General features: G+C 38.6%; 1 protein-coding gene across 1 annotated transcript in view; it reads left to right on the top strand.

The window, feature by feature from the left end:
* The window catches only part of Plxdc2 (plexin domain containing 2), a 186,248-nt gene that overhangs the window by 76,394 nt on the left and 94,587 nt on the right, over window positions 1-15,267 (top strand). The gene's annotated exons all lie outside the window — the stretch shown is intronic.

Below are 15,267 nucleotides of genomic sequence, written 5' to 3'. Positions count from 1 at the left end.
TAACTAAAATGTCTGCTTCTAGCTACCTCTTCTATTGACTGAGGAAGAGAGCATCTCTGAAACCTAGAGATATTATTCTAGCATGTCATCACACTCTATGCACTTAATCTGGGTGGAGCACAGAGCTCCACAGAGCTTCTGAGACTGTGAGACAGTAGTACAGACAATTAGTCATAAAACCTAGTCTGATGTGATTTTTTTCTGTGGTACATGAGTCTGTCTTTGCTTGGGAACATATATAATGTATATCCTGTACCTTCCTAAGCACTCACATTTTGTCCATATAAGGAATTCCAAACTTTTTTATATTAAATAATATATGTGGTATGTACATGTGAGAAAGAAGGGGTAAATTGTCAAGGATGAGAGGTGGGGATGGGGATCACAACAGTATGGTGGAAACTATTGTAAAAAATGAATTTCCATTATACGAGTCAAATATGACTATCAGAAGCCAGAGAGATTGCTCAATGGATAAAACATTGCCTCTGTCATCTTAAAACCCACAGTAGAAGGAGAAAATCATATTCCAAAGATGACCTCTGACCTCTACTTGCATACCATGTCATAGCTCTGCCCACATTCACATTTAGTCATCATGCACACACACACACACACACACACCATCATCATCATCACCATCATCATTATCAACTAAATCAATTTAAAAATGAAACAAAAGTTAGTTTTAGAAAGAAACAGTTCTTTATTTGAGATTTGACGCACATGCGTGATGTTTATGGGTGCAGGCACTGGCCAAGAAGATCCTAGCCAAAGGCACATGAGGACCGGGAGACAAACTTACAGCAACTTGAAGAATAGTGTGGCATCCTCTTCTTGCCACATAAGAACTTGTGCATAAGATTTTACAGAAAGAATTACCAGGGAAGTAAATCAGTCAATTCTGGGCCATTATTCAAGAACTTTCTATGTTGTTTTAATGTTAAGGTGGGGACTCTGTTGAGTCATTAAAGGAACGTGGGGAAAACCACTGAGGATGTTTCTTCATGGATATTGTTTAAAATGGTGCCAAGTGGGGTGCTGGCATCATGATCTTAGTTGTGGTGGCTCTGAAATTGGGCCCGGTTTGAAACTAAAAAGAAGGCTGAAGGAAGGAATAAGTAATTGACACACTTTTGGGTGGAACAATTAACTGAGCTAAAATAGAATCTCCAACTCAAAACCTGATAGAAGGAGCAGCACTCTCTTACATTTGCTTCACTTTTCTTTTGGACATGGGGCTTCAGGTTTGATACCCACTCTTAAAGAGCATTTTCTGTTTATAGTTGTCCTGTCTGGGGTCCTCTAGTAAACTGTGGAACTGGGTTAGTAATAACTGCCAGGGGCACACAGAGGATTAGGGAAGTTGGCTCACCACAAACCTTCCACATTTGGTAAACCAGCTTTTCTAAGGGCTGGGTACATTATGCCCACAGACATTCAACCACTTTTCAGATTCCATTACTATGCCTTTTTTTTTTTTTGGAAGATAAACTAGAATTAAATAGTGGACTGAAAGCACGTACATATATGTCCTGGAATCCCTGGTTAGTTTTTAAAGCTCGGATATAAATTCCACCCAAATGAAATAGCAGCTAATAATTCTCATAGGAAATGAAATTTTAAAAAAAGCAAAATTGACAGTGGTCTTAGAGTTATTAGCAAAATTTGAAATGAGAACAAAGATAAGGAAATGGTAAAATCCAAACAAGACATGACTCTGAGGATGAGGACAATGGCTTTAGACAGAAAACTGGGATAGGAAATGGAGCTAGGCAGATTTTCCATACCCATGCCCTGGAGACATTAGCATGTGAAGATTTAACCTTGCTTTGTTTATAATCCATCCTGCTGTTTCACATTTTCTATTTATGTCATGCAAATGTAATATTTATGGTGCAATTGAAGACTTCATTAGAAAGATCCATTAGCAAGGTAGATTTGAGAAAGATGCAGAAATTCTGAAGTAAGAGAATTTTGTGCATGCATAATACATGCCAATATTCCATAAATTACAAACAGATTACCCATTGAAGACTACGACTTTGATGTAAGCTGGCATTACTTACCTCTCTTACAAAAAGAACAAAATAGATCCCAATAGGATTATCATATGTTAATTTAAAAAATACCCTTACATAATTGTGTTAGTCAGTGTTCTATTGCTCTGAAGAGACGCCATAAGCATGCAATGCTTGTAAAAGAAAGCATTTAATTGGGGCTGGCTAATAGTTTCAGAGGTTTAGCCTATTGCATCATGGTGTGGAGCATGATGAGGAACATGGAGGTACACAGGCAGACATGGTGCTGGAAAGTTGAGAGTTCTATACCTGTATCAATAGGCAGCAGGAAGAAAGAGACACTGGGTCTGGCTTGTGCTTTTGAAATCTCACAGCCCACTTCCCCACTCTAAAATATACAGTTCCTCCAACAAGGCCACACCTGCCCAAAGGCCATACCTCCTAATTTATAAAACCGTGTCACTCCCTAAGCATTCGAAGGTAAGAACCTATGGGGACTGTTCTTATTCAAACCACCACAACAATCTTATTAGTGTGTTTACTATCGCAGGATATTTTCTCAGTTCTAAAGCCAGAGTAAGAGTAACTCAGTGCTTCCTAGTGAAGAGTTTAATAAAGAAAGAATGAAATGAAATAAAAGACACAGTATCCTCAGGTAGCAGAAAGCACATCACCTTGCTACCTTACTGTGCACAAGATGCATGTAACTTACATTTGTCCAAATTCTATAGAGAGAAACACACTAAAATGCATCTGGTGGTGTGCTTCAGTTTCATGCTGTTTTCTCGGGCTCAGGAAGATTGATAGAGCGATGTCAGCTGAGACAGTCACACATGCCGAGGCAAGAAACATGCTGAGGCAAGACATGTGGAGGACATGTGATATTTGAAGGTATATAAATAGGATTTGACTGACAATGACAAGAACTGAGATGGGCTTGCTTCTAGAGCTAGCTCTGCAAGGCTTGTTGGTCTTGAGTCTTCACTGATCTTCACTTCCCTGAGAGGAGCACAGCCAAAAACTTCTCCTGGAGTTCCTCCTGGTCCCTCCTGCTGACTTGAGCTGAGGCTGAAGCCTGGCTGTCTCTGCTAGGTCATGCCACCACTTCTGATTTGTGTTCACTATCCCAACTCTACTGAACTGGGCTGCTGGTGTATCCACGAAGTGCTTGCGAATGGATCAAATTGCCGCTCTTTGTTAACCTGTGAACTGAACTGCTAATTTCCAGACAACACTGATGGGAGTTGCTCCATAGAAACTTTCTAAACAGGTCCACTTCGCCAAACCTCTGTATCCTTTCTTTTTCCACTACCTCTGGTGGGTGGTAGGCTACAAGGGAGGTTAAAACATGCATCATTAAAAATAGGTTTTGAAAAAAATTAAAGTAACGCAAAGGCATGCCCACAGGCCCATCCGACTGAGGCAGTTCTTCAGCTGAGGTTTCATCTTCTCAGGTATGTCTAGTTGACAAAGTCTAGCCGTCACACTTTGTGTCCTTACCTTCCCTCCTTCCCGAGATAGTTCAGTTAGTTATATAATTCATTGCTGTTTTGAAAGACTTGCTATTTGTGGTGGTTTGAATGAGAAAGACATACATAGACTCTTATGTTTGAATTCTTGGCTCCCAATTGGTCCAACCTTTGGGAAGGATGGGGAAGTGTGAATTTGTTGGAGAAGGTGGGTCACTGGGTGACCAGCTAGCTTTTTCTGCCTAGCAGTTATATCTTAAAATATGAACTCTTAGCTACTTATCCAGCATTGTGCTTGCCTGCATGGGATCATATACCTTGCCATGATATGTATGGATTCTAACCCTTTCCAACCTTGAGCTGCAAATTAAACATTTTACAAGTTGCCTTGACTTGTCTTTTTTCTTAGCAATGTACTAGCTAAAACGGTAATAAAATGCTTTCTGTATATGGCAGACAAATAATCTTTTTAAGCAGGGCATGAACTTTCTGCTCAGTGTGACTAGAATGGAAGCCCCTCCGTTTCCCAACTTTCTCCCTTACCTGAACTAAGCTCTAATGACTTTCCCTTGTTCTTAAATATCTCTGGATTATAGTTTCCTCTGACTATTTTAAGGCATGGTAAATGCTGACAGTACTCAAGTCCATAATCTTTGATGAGAATATTCCTTCTCTTTCACACTTTTTATCCGGACCTCCTGTGGTAGTCCTTAGGTAATTCGGTCTTTCTGTAAATGTCCCTCAAGTCTATGTCCTCCTTTTATGTCTTCTAGCGTGTGCTACTTCCTCCTGTTACAGAATATTTGTAAACTATTTTATATTGTGCTTGATTCTTTTATCTCTAACCCTCTAGAGCACAGCTGTTAGCCCAGATCCTCCACAGGTGTCTGACATAGTAAAGACATAACAAGCATTCATTTGATAGCTCCAACCACAAACTTAGAGAAAATGTGGACATAACAAAACTCTCATGTGTTTGTACATGTTTATACATGATCGTGTGTGTGTGTGTGAGAGAGAGAGAGAGAGAGGTGGGGAGGCATGTCCAGATGTCTGTGGAGAGCCAGATGTCAACATCAAGTATCTTCCTATGCTGCTCTCAGGCTTATTTTGTGAGCCAGGACCTCTCAATGAACATACAATTTGCCTGCCCCTTTCTTCATAGTATCGGGACTGCAGGCATGCCATTACATTCTTTTCCTTACTTGTGTGTACAGAGCACAGAGCATCAAACTTTGGTCTTCATGTATGCACAGCACTGACTGATTCATCAAGATAACCCCCAAACATCCTTTTAATGCCTATTACTAAACTCCAGGGAGTTGGACATTTGGCAATTTTTAACAAATGATTTCCTGTGAATATGTGCCTTTTCCAGCTGCTCAGTAATTCAGCATAGAGTGCACAAAATTTGTAGCTAGGGGACAATGATTTTATATTTTGGTGAAGATTTACATTTATTATGGGAGAAAATAGTTTATTTTAAGCTCATTAAAGAGTCTATTTAAAATAGGCTACAATATTGGCAGGCAGTAACATCAGGAACATTATGGTATTGACTTTTAAAGCTAAGAATTAAATTTGCTTGAGAATACTTTTCTTTTCCAATTCTACAGTACTGAATATGCTGTGTTATAAATTCCTCAATACTAACAGTCATAACATGTACTGGGTGTTCAGTGTCATGACTAGAAAGGGATCAGTAGTATAAAAGAATGGGAAATGACTGTTAGGCATCCAGGTTCCCTAAATTGGTTTTAGGAAGAATAAGAATCTTTTGACTATCAGCAAGAGTACTGGAAAATGAATGTTCCGCTGTTTTAAATGAAGTATATTAAATGTCTGCAGTAGGTTGAATAATGACCACTTAAGCATATTGGCTCTAACTCTCAAGAACTTGTGGATGTTAGTTTACGGTAAGGAAAGGGAATTTTGCAAGGATTTAAAGAGTTTGGTGGGAGAATTACAGTAGATTATCAAGAGAACCTAAATGCATCATCTGAGTCTTCCTAGAAGAAAGAGGAAAGTGCTTTTATGGAGAAAAGGAGTAAAAAATAAGCCTGCAGTAGGTGTCAGAGAATAGCTGCAGGTTACAGATACTGAAGGTGGACAGCCAAAGTCAAACATCAGCCAAGAGCCTGCAGGCCACAGCACAGCCTTGCCTGGACCTGGTGCCAACCCAAGGATTAGGTTGGAACTTTTCCTCCTTAAAGAACTCTGCAAGTATAAATGCCTGATGGGAGCTATAGAAATGGCCTAAAAGTTAAGAGTGTTTGCTATTCTTCCAGAGTAGCCAAGTTCGGGTCTCAGAACCTACAACGGCGAATTAACAACTTCTTGTAGCTTTAACACTGTTGGCCTTTGTTGCCTCCTGTATTCATATGCAGACACATATGCAAATTAAGAATAATAAAGTAAATCATAAAAATATATATTCTATTCATGTAAATACTTCTACTATATTAATATTTGAACACATATTTAAAATCATTTTCCCCAGTCTTCATGGTCAGTGTATATTTTATTCTTATGTTCCAAATAATAAAGGGAATCTTACAATGTCAGACAACAAAGATCTACAGGCTCATAATTTACAAGTGCACATTTGTAGAAGTATGCACAGCATGATATGAAGCCATAGAATCTGGAGTAATGAATTCAATTGGATAAAAGTGAAGATGGTCAAAAACTTATGAATATAAGTGATTATAGGAAGATTAAGATCGGAGATAGATGAAAGATAGAAACTTAGATAGATAGATAGATAGATAGATAGATAGATAGATAGATAGATAGATAGATGATAGAAAGAAACAAGAAAGGGAAGAAAGAAGGAAAGATGAAAGAAGAAAGAAAGAGAAAGAATGAATGAATGGATGAATGAAAGAGAAAAGAGAAAGTAAAGCAATTCAGGAGGAAACCAATCATAGAAAGGGAAAAGATAAGATACAAGCAGGGATTTTTCTTTATAGATTGAGTATCTCCTAATTATCCATAGAGTAAAGGCTTGCTGTCCACCTCATGGTGCCACTGGTAAAGAATTAGGATTTTAGGCAACAGGACCTAACAGGACAAACTTAAACATTGAGGGTGTGCTCTTTGTACTAACATGGTAACATTCGAACATCAGTCTTTGTCTGTGCTTTCCAGATACCATAAAAGAAGCTTTCTCATCACACAGCCAACATATTGTATTTGCCTGACTATAGCTCCATAGAAAATGGAGAAAACTTACAGACTAAAACTTCTGAAGCCTTACATCAAGAACGAAACCAAACCAAACAACAACAACAACAACAAAAGCAAAATCAAACAAACAAACAAAGAACAAGGACAACAACACCAAAACATTTCCTCATTTAAAATCCTTTGTTTTCTTTAATATGTTACAGTAAAGGAAGGCTGAGTAACTTAGTAGGTATTTTAAAATATCTTGGTGATAGAAAATTATATTCACATGGGAGAATATTGGGATAAAATAATGAATGTAAATATAATGACTGCGTCCTCCTGAGGAAAACAAACTTATTGGCCTACATTCTGCTGTCGCTAGTGATTTTAGGTAGAGGTATTTGGGGTTTTGAGTAATGAGTCAATGTTTCATTGAATAATTATACCTCTTTCTATCTCTTTCTCTGTCTCTGTCTCTCTTCCTCTGTCTCTCTTCCTCTCTCCCTCTCTCATTCTCTCCCTCTCCCACCCTCTGTGTGTGCCCAAATATCCTTCATTTCCACTGTGTTAAAAATACCTGTTTCATCTTATCTATCTATCTATCTATCTATCTATCTATCTATCTATCTATCTATCTATCTATATCCATCCATCCTCTATTTATTCTTCATTCATAGAATACATCCCAACCCCAGTTTCCTTGTCCTCCCCTCCTCTTAGCTCCCCTCATCTCCACCCAATTCAGTTCTCCTCAGGTTCCCTTTTGAAAAGAGCAGGCCTCACAGGAATATCAACCAAATATGTCAGAACAGATTAAAGTAATTCATTTGGTAGTTTAGTTTGTGAGTGTGCTGACAAATTTTGTATCAACTTGAAATAAGGAAGAGTGCCTTAGAAATGGAAATCTAGATGGAGAAAATGTTCCCACCTGATTGACCTGTGGGTAGGCTTTAGGTTCATTTTCCCAATGATCATAGGGAGGGCACAGCCCATTGTTGATGGTGCCATCCCTCCGCAGGTGTTTCTGAGGTGGATGAGAACTAAGGTTGGGGTTGGGGATTTAACTCAGTGATAAAGGCAAGCGCTAGGCCATGGGTTCGGTCCCCAGCCTTGGGTGGTCAGGGGGGAAGAACTAAGGTTGACCAAATGATGAGGAACAAACCAGTGTGTACCACTCTCCATAGTTTCTACTTCAGTTCCTGTGTCTGGGTTCATGTCCTTACCATGCTTCTCCTTGCCCCATATACAAAGCCATGGTGGTACTACAAGCCAGGACCCAGTGTTTCAAATTCATGAGCCTTTCGGGAACACTTCACATCCAAACAATGGCAGATACAAAAAGTCTGAAATGAAAAGTTCCAAAACGATGTCTAGGTTTATGTGCTGGAGAGAAAGGGAAAAATGTATTAAGCAAAAGATGCTGGATATAAAACCATCACAACATACAGAAAATAGAATATATTGCCTCACAGGCTGTTCAAATACCTATTTTCTACAGGAATTCAATAACAAGCATTTGTCTTCCTGGGTTTATCTGAATGAGAACTTTAGGTAGGTAGGTCTCCAGTATTCACTTGGCTGGTTTCCAGATCTTTTTAGTCATTTCTCTTCGGCAGTCTGGGGACTGTTTTCCTGTAGCACTTTGGGAATAGACTTCAGACCTCAAAGACAGAACAGTGTTTGGAAAGATCTTGGAGCACACATCACCTCTGAATAAGTAATTTAGGGCTGAGAGACTTTTTCACGCAGTTTAAATTAAGAGTTTGTCATTTCATTTAGAAATGGCTCCTTTGAATCGGAAGTCGCTGAGAGTGGGATAAAAGTGGGTACAGAGTGCATGTGATCCTCCCAGACAACTCAACTTGGGCACAAGAGAGAGCATAGCCCCCAAGTAGTCTGGGTCATGTCAAGTTGTGCAATGAAGAAAGAAAAAAAGGAATTATCAGTTTTGAAGTGAAAACTAATATCTAGCCTCCCTCATTTATTTTTTGGGGTGGTTTGGAGACATCGTAACTACTTTTGCTTCTGTAGAAAAATGGAGAAATTGGGATCCTTTCCTCATTCCCTTAGTTTTTTTCTTTATATATTTACCCAGCTATACATTTTGGATTTAGCAGTTTTACTTACAGATTCTGTGTCTCAATTTTAATGTCATGATCAATGGTCAAAAAACTAGTATTAAACCATTAGCTAACAGAAATCCTAGCAGCATACTCTACTTAAAAATCCACTTTTAAAACACCCAGACAATTGCTATAGAACTAAATATGTATGTGCTGTAAATGTGGGTTAAATGAAGATGTTACCAAGCTTGAGAAAGCACCCTATTAATACAGCATCTGCTGAGGTGGAAGTAGAGGTAATTTTTGCTTAACAAAATGATTCCAGTAATAGTTTAGAAGTAAAAAGATATTGAACTTTGCATATACACACTCATATATACATATATATGCATATATATATATATGAATATACACTTTTAGAAAGGGGTAAGAGTATGAGGCTAAAATAAAAGTTTCTTGTCAATGTTATTTTATTGCTGCAAAATTTTCACAAACCATTGTCAAAACATAACAGAAATTAGTTTCTCAGTTCTCGATCCAGTAATCTAATCTGTAAGTATTATGATTAGTCCCAAGTCCTTGTTCAAGGGGATTCCCTCCTTCAGTAAAATGTTAAAGGCAACTTCTAGTCTTCTCCAGCAGGGAGGACCTTGGCTTATTGACCATCTCACTCTGATCCTTTAAGACAGCATTTTATAACTTTTTTTTGGCAATGTCTTCTTGCCATTGTGTGTGTGTGTGTGTGTGTGTGTGTGTGTGTGTGTGTGTGTGTGTGTGTGTGTGTGTGTGTTTGTGTATGTTAGAAAGGGAAAGAGATAAAGAGTAATCCTCATTACATGAATATTTAAGCCACATCTGAATAATCTAGGCTTTTCTTTCATCCTCAAAGTTTAAAGACTAATCATATCTTCAAATGTTTTTCTCTTGTCCTTATGAAGAACACTCACATTGTCTATAAATAACTATATGGAGCTGGCTAGTGGAAGCAGTGAAGGAACACTAGGCACACTTCATCATTTACAGACATGTACATTTTCATTCTTGCTATGGAATCATAATTTTGTTTGCAATATCACTATTCCTGTAATATAATAGAAATAACCAACCCTGAGAAAGGATCCTTCTAGGAGTTAGGTCTCAGGATGTGGCTCTGATAAATGCAGCAGATTGAAGTAATATCCTCTCTGCCCTTGTTTCCCACCTTAAAGTCAGGCCTGAACCTTGTTGATGAGGCTTGGATCTCAGTGAAAGAGACTAAGAGTGTAAGAATTGTAAAATAGGAGAGATTAGAAGAGATGGCTCAGTCAGTAAAGTGCCTGCCACATAGGCATAAGGTCAAGCGTTATGGTTCCCAGGTCTTTTTTAAAGGCCAGATATGAAGGTGCTGATCGGTCGTGAAGTCTCCATGCAAGAAGACTGGCATGGTTCAAGCCAATACGAAAGTGTTTATTAGATGATTGAAGACTATACTTGCTTATAGTAACTCAGTGCAGTCCCAAGGTCTTTCTCAGCGTGAGCTTTTAAATGCAAAAAACATATCCTGACATTCCTCAGTTAGCAAGTACATTTAGCCAGAAGCAGAACGATAGAAGCCATAAAAGCAAGGTTATTACATTTAGGGATTTTCCCAGAACTGTGGATTTTGATGGATTAGGTCTTTATTCTCACAAGTGCTTGGTTCCAAGGACTGAATGGTCCTTTCATCATACTGTCAGTTGTACTGAGGTCTGGGGCCTACAGTGGTTGAGTAGCCTATTGCAAGTTTATATCTCTGCACTGATGAGGAAGAGACAAGTAGAGCCATGAAGCTCACTGGCCAGACAGCCAATAATACATGGACTGCAAGTCCACTAAGAGACATTGTCTCAAACCCTACAGAGGTCAATGACTGAGGAAGACATTACCAACAACTAGGAAGAAGGTATCCAATAATAGTGCTATGGGTTTTATTTGATAACATGCGACATCTCCAAGAGGCATTATCTAGAATTATAGGATACTTCCCCCCCCTCTCTCTCTCCACATATATCTCTACCTGCATACCAACATTTTGAAAATGCTTTTTTGAACATTATTTGTGTTAATTATTCTCATATTCCTTTGCTGTGGCATTCCTTTTCATTCATGATTTAAAGCTTTCTCCCCAACATTTCCCTTCCCTCTCCAACCATTCTTGTTATACTACCTTTCCCCCAAAGTCAGCATTTTTAATTTCCTAGCTCTAGTTTTAACACTCACATATAAAGATTCAAAACTAGGATCCACATATGTGAGAGAAAATTGAGGACCTGTTGCTCTGGGCTCAAGATACAAAAAAAGAAAGAACATTATACCAATCTCCCAGATGAACATAGACACAAACGTTATTAATAAAAACACCTAAAATTGTAAATCCAGAACATATCAAACCAATCTCTACCATGCTCAAGCCACCATTTTGCATTCCTTCATCACAATGATAGCCCAATGATCATAAATCAATAAATATAATCTACCAAATAATAGACTGAATGGTAAGAACTTCATGATCTTCCCGGTGGATGCAGAAAAGATCTCAGACAAAATCTAATATTCTTTCATGATAAAAGTACTGAATAGACTAAGGATACAGAAAACATCTCAAAAATAAAAACAATTTACAAGTCTTTGGCACACATCTTACTAACAAGCAAAATTCTGAACCATTTCACTAAAATGAGGAATAAGACAAAGACATCCAACTTCTCTCTTCTATTCAATATAATGCATGAAATCTTAGCTAATGTAGTTAGATAAGAGAGGACATAGAAGGGAAAGAAAGAAATTATCGTGTCCTTCCTTTTAGATGATATAATTATCTAATATAGAAGATGCCAAAAATCTCACCCAAATATGCCTACAACTGAAAAACACTTTCAACAAAGTCTCATGATATAGAAAACCTTTTTTATATTCATAGGACCAAAATATTGAAAGAGAAATCAGAGGAACAGTCCTATTTTTCTACCTTTGCAAGAAAAAACTGAAAGGAAGCTTACAGATGCAAGAGGATGACACCTAGTTAGAGTAGGTTAAGAGAGTGTATAAGTTAAAGGGATTAACTAATTATCTTTAATGGATATCTTTTAATTTTTACTATATATTTTTATAATCCAGTTCAGCTTGGAATGTATATTTTAATCAAAATAGGGTTTCTTCCTCAAAAATAACACTGTCTAGTTGTTACATAAGGAAGCTTCGGACACAAACTAATATGCTACATTGATTCTGTAGAAAGAAAACATTCTACATATCACCTGTTTTGGAAATGAACTAATTGAAAGCATGACTCTAATAATTAATTCTCTGTCACAAAGTTTGTTGTAGGCATCTGGGTCAGTGGCTTCCACAAAACAAACACAGTAGTGCTTCTTTCTTGTCATTAAAAATAAGTAGAAAATAAGGGCAGGATGTGTAATAGCATCTTACTATAAGAGATGCTCAGTGTCTTGGGAAATTTCCCCATCCTATACCGAATCGCTTCTGAATAAACCCGTGGTTCACAAGGAAAGAATCTAGTGTAGTCCTTCCTCACTGGGCTGAGGTACCAACTGCTTATTTTGCATGTTGGGTTTTTTTTTTTAAATAATGTGTTTATGCATTTGTATTCCACTTTATCTTATGTGTGAGTGTATGTTAATGAAAGGAAGTGGCAGGTTTCCATAGCAACGTAAGTAGAAAAACCCATAACATGGAAGTGATGCGATAGAGTTTTTTTCCTCCAAGGTACAGGATGGGATACAACAAACACCGCGTAGTTATCAGGCACCTGCAGGCATCTTGGGTAATGCAGGAGACACTTGATTTAATTCATTGTTGGCTGCAACTGCTCAGGCCATACCATTCTTATGCCTCTTCTCCGCTCCCCTCTGTGTGGAATTAAGTGGAAATTGCCTTGGCCTGTAAAGTAATTGATAACGGCCAAACAACACAGGTGACAGAAAAGAAAGGGAGCCCCTTTGGGTTACTTAAATAATCTTACCAATAATTTGGTTTCCTTTACAGCCTGACTCAATGCTCAGCAGAGAGGTCTCAGAGAATATTCATCACCAGTACATAATCTTTCTTGGCAGTCTTCTCAACCAAAACAGAAATTGCACGTGGTATTTTAGCATCCTAAATTGTATCCTCCCATGCTAAGAGGTCAGAAAAAAAAAGTGAATTTTATTATCAGTTCCATGGCAATTTTGTATGTTGTCCAGTTTTGGTAATTCAATATGAACTGAGAGTTCAACTTATTCATTGGCCAACAGCAATGGCTTGTGACTGTTCCAATATCGTTTGCCACAAAATACTGACCATGAGCAAAGTTGGGCTGGAGAGTCCTAATGTTGTGTGATTCGGGGACATGGTGCCTCCTGAGAATGTGATGTGGAGGGGTACCACAGCATGTAAAAGAGGATGGAGCGATGTTGACAAACTCACGTTCTTCCAGAGCATGTGGGTGGCTGGTTTCTGTGCACAAAGGCGTGTGAGCCAATGTGCATTAGTGCTAAGGGAAGAGAGGGAAGAATGAATTCTGAGTTAAAATAAAGCAAGGAGCTGCCAGCCTCCATCGGGGATCTTTGTCTTCACACCGAGCCCCTGAGAATCCACTCTAGGTACGAGCTCCTCCTTCTCGCCTCCATGTGTCTCACTTCCCATCGGCTTTCCTGCACTTTGTATTTCATGACTCGTTTCACTCATTTTCCCCCTTTAGTAACTTGGCCACTTTTCTCCTACTACAGATGTCCCTGATGGATGACTCCCATTGGAAACTCCTTCATGTTTTTCATTTTCCTTTGAAGTTTGTTATGGCCAGTGATGAAGTACTGCAGTTGTTAGCTCTGACCTCAGTATCTCTCTGATCAGAAACTTCTGCTGATCCCCTTGCGTTCTAGTGCTACCTGGACGTTGTGCCGACCATCACTGTGGGTACATAAACCATGTCCTCTGACGTTCTCATCTTCTGCCCTCTCATGTTCTCATCTTTTATTTTATTTTTTTTATTTTATACCTTTGTCTGTAATGTGTCAAACTCTCCCTTCCACAACCCAAGGAATTATCTACGTAGGTTTTATCTTAAGTCTTCTTTAAATAAAACAATTTTATTTATATAGCTTAGCATCTAAATTGCAATGCATGTAGGTGATTGTCTCTTTCTGCCTGAGGATGAATGAAGACTCTGGTTTGCTATTCTTGCCTTTACTATATTTTAATTCATAAGTCAAATCACTATCTTTTTTTTCACTCTCTGTGATGTTCAGATCCATCCTACCAGTAGGAGCATTCTGCATAAATTTTGAAAATTTTGCTATTATTATGATTTAGTAAGTCAGTGTAAGAAAAAAAAAAAAAAAGACAACAGTCATGGTGATTCCAAGATTCAGGCTCTTCCAACTGAATGCATTTCAGTGACATTTTGATGCAAAATTCCAAGGAGGAGCAAAAATGAAGGCAGGGTATGGTTCTATTTTAATTATTAAATTTCAGAGTCCCACGGGTCATTGAGATATCACAGGTGCCATTGAGATTTATGAACCAATATGAGAGTAGAAGTAAGAGAAACAATTTGTACAAATTTTCCAAGTTTAAATTCTGAAAAACATAGTACCATCTATTAGAGGAACTGATGGATGGTGGAGGTAACTGGAGAAGTGTCCTAGACTAAGACCCAGAGGATTCCCATATCCGCGAGGCAATCGCAGCAAGCACCTGTTTTGCGTTAGCAGCCAGTATGTGGGAAAGAGAAGCAATGCGGAAGACATATTAAAGAGACTTGATGGGAGATCTCACGAAGAGGGCAATCACGTCTGTGGAGTCATAACTGCTATGACTGTGATGTAGGTGCTTCTTAAAGAAATCAGGGACAACTGGCTAATTGATGTGCCAACTAGCATAAATGTAGACACTAGCTCTCCGAATAGTACTCTGTAACAGTGGCTTCTCCCAGTTCTCCTGACACTGCCTCCTACCATCAAACCTCTCTAACCCAAGGACTGGGCTTAGCATTCTTCCTGTAACTTCTGATTTCTAAATGATTCCTAAATGACTCCTCAGACAATGTGGCTAAGCACCCTCTTGAATCGCTCTTGGTTCCCTTGGTTCTCATGTGCTTTCTAGGTCCGCTTGGCAGCTTTCTCCTCTCTCTTCTCCTCCTCTCTTGCTCCCTCCTCAATCTCTTTTTTCATGGCCCAGTTCAGTCTCCAACCTTCCAGATGCTTCTGGCTGTACTTTTCTTCATATCTTAATAAAACTGGCTCCTTAATCACACCTACCTTTGATCATGTCCTCATTTCCATTCAGTAAGAAGACCTGAAATTCAGTCAGGAAAGACTCATCCACTCATGGTTGGAGCACAAGGCTTTGTGCCTATGAGGCTTTTAGGAATCTTTGACATATTTTGATCTAGTTAAAAAAACTATTAAAATAACAATGGACACATAGCAGTCTAGCCTAGATTATATTTGTCTTTATAATAATAAAGTCATGCAATCCTAAATACCTTCTAGCAATGAAAAGGCACACAGAGAACTTACTGGATCC

This window comes from Rattus rattus, chromosome 14, assembly GCF_011064425.1.
Source record: "Rattus rattus isolate New Zealand chromosome 14, Rrattus_CSIRO_v1, whole genome shotgun sequence".
Lineage (NCBI taxonomy): Eukaryota > Metazoa > Chordata > Mammalia > Rodentia > Muridae > Rattus > Rattus rattus.
The sequence above is the reverse complement of the archived record's forward strand: the minus strand, read 5'-3'. Positions and strand labels throughout refer to the sequence as shown.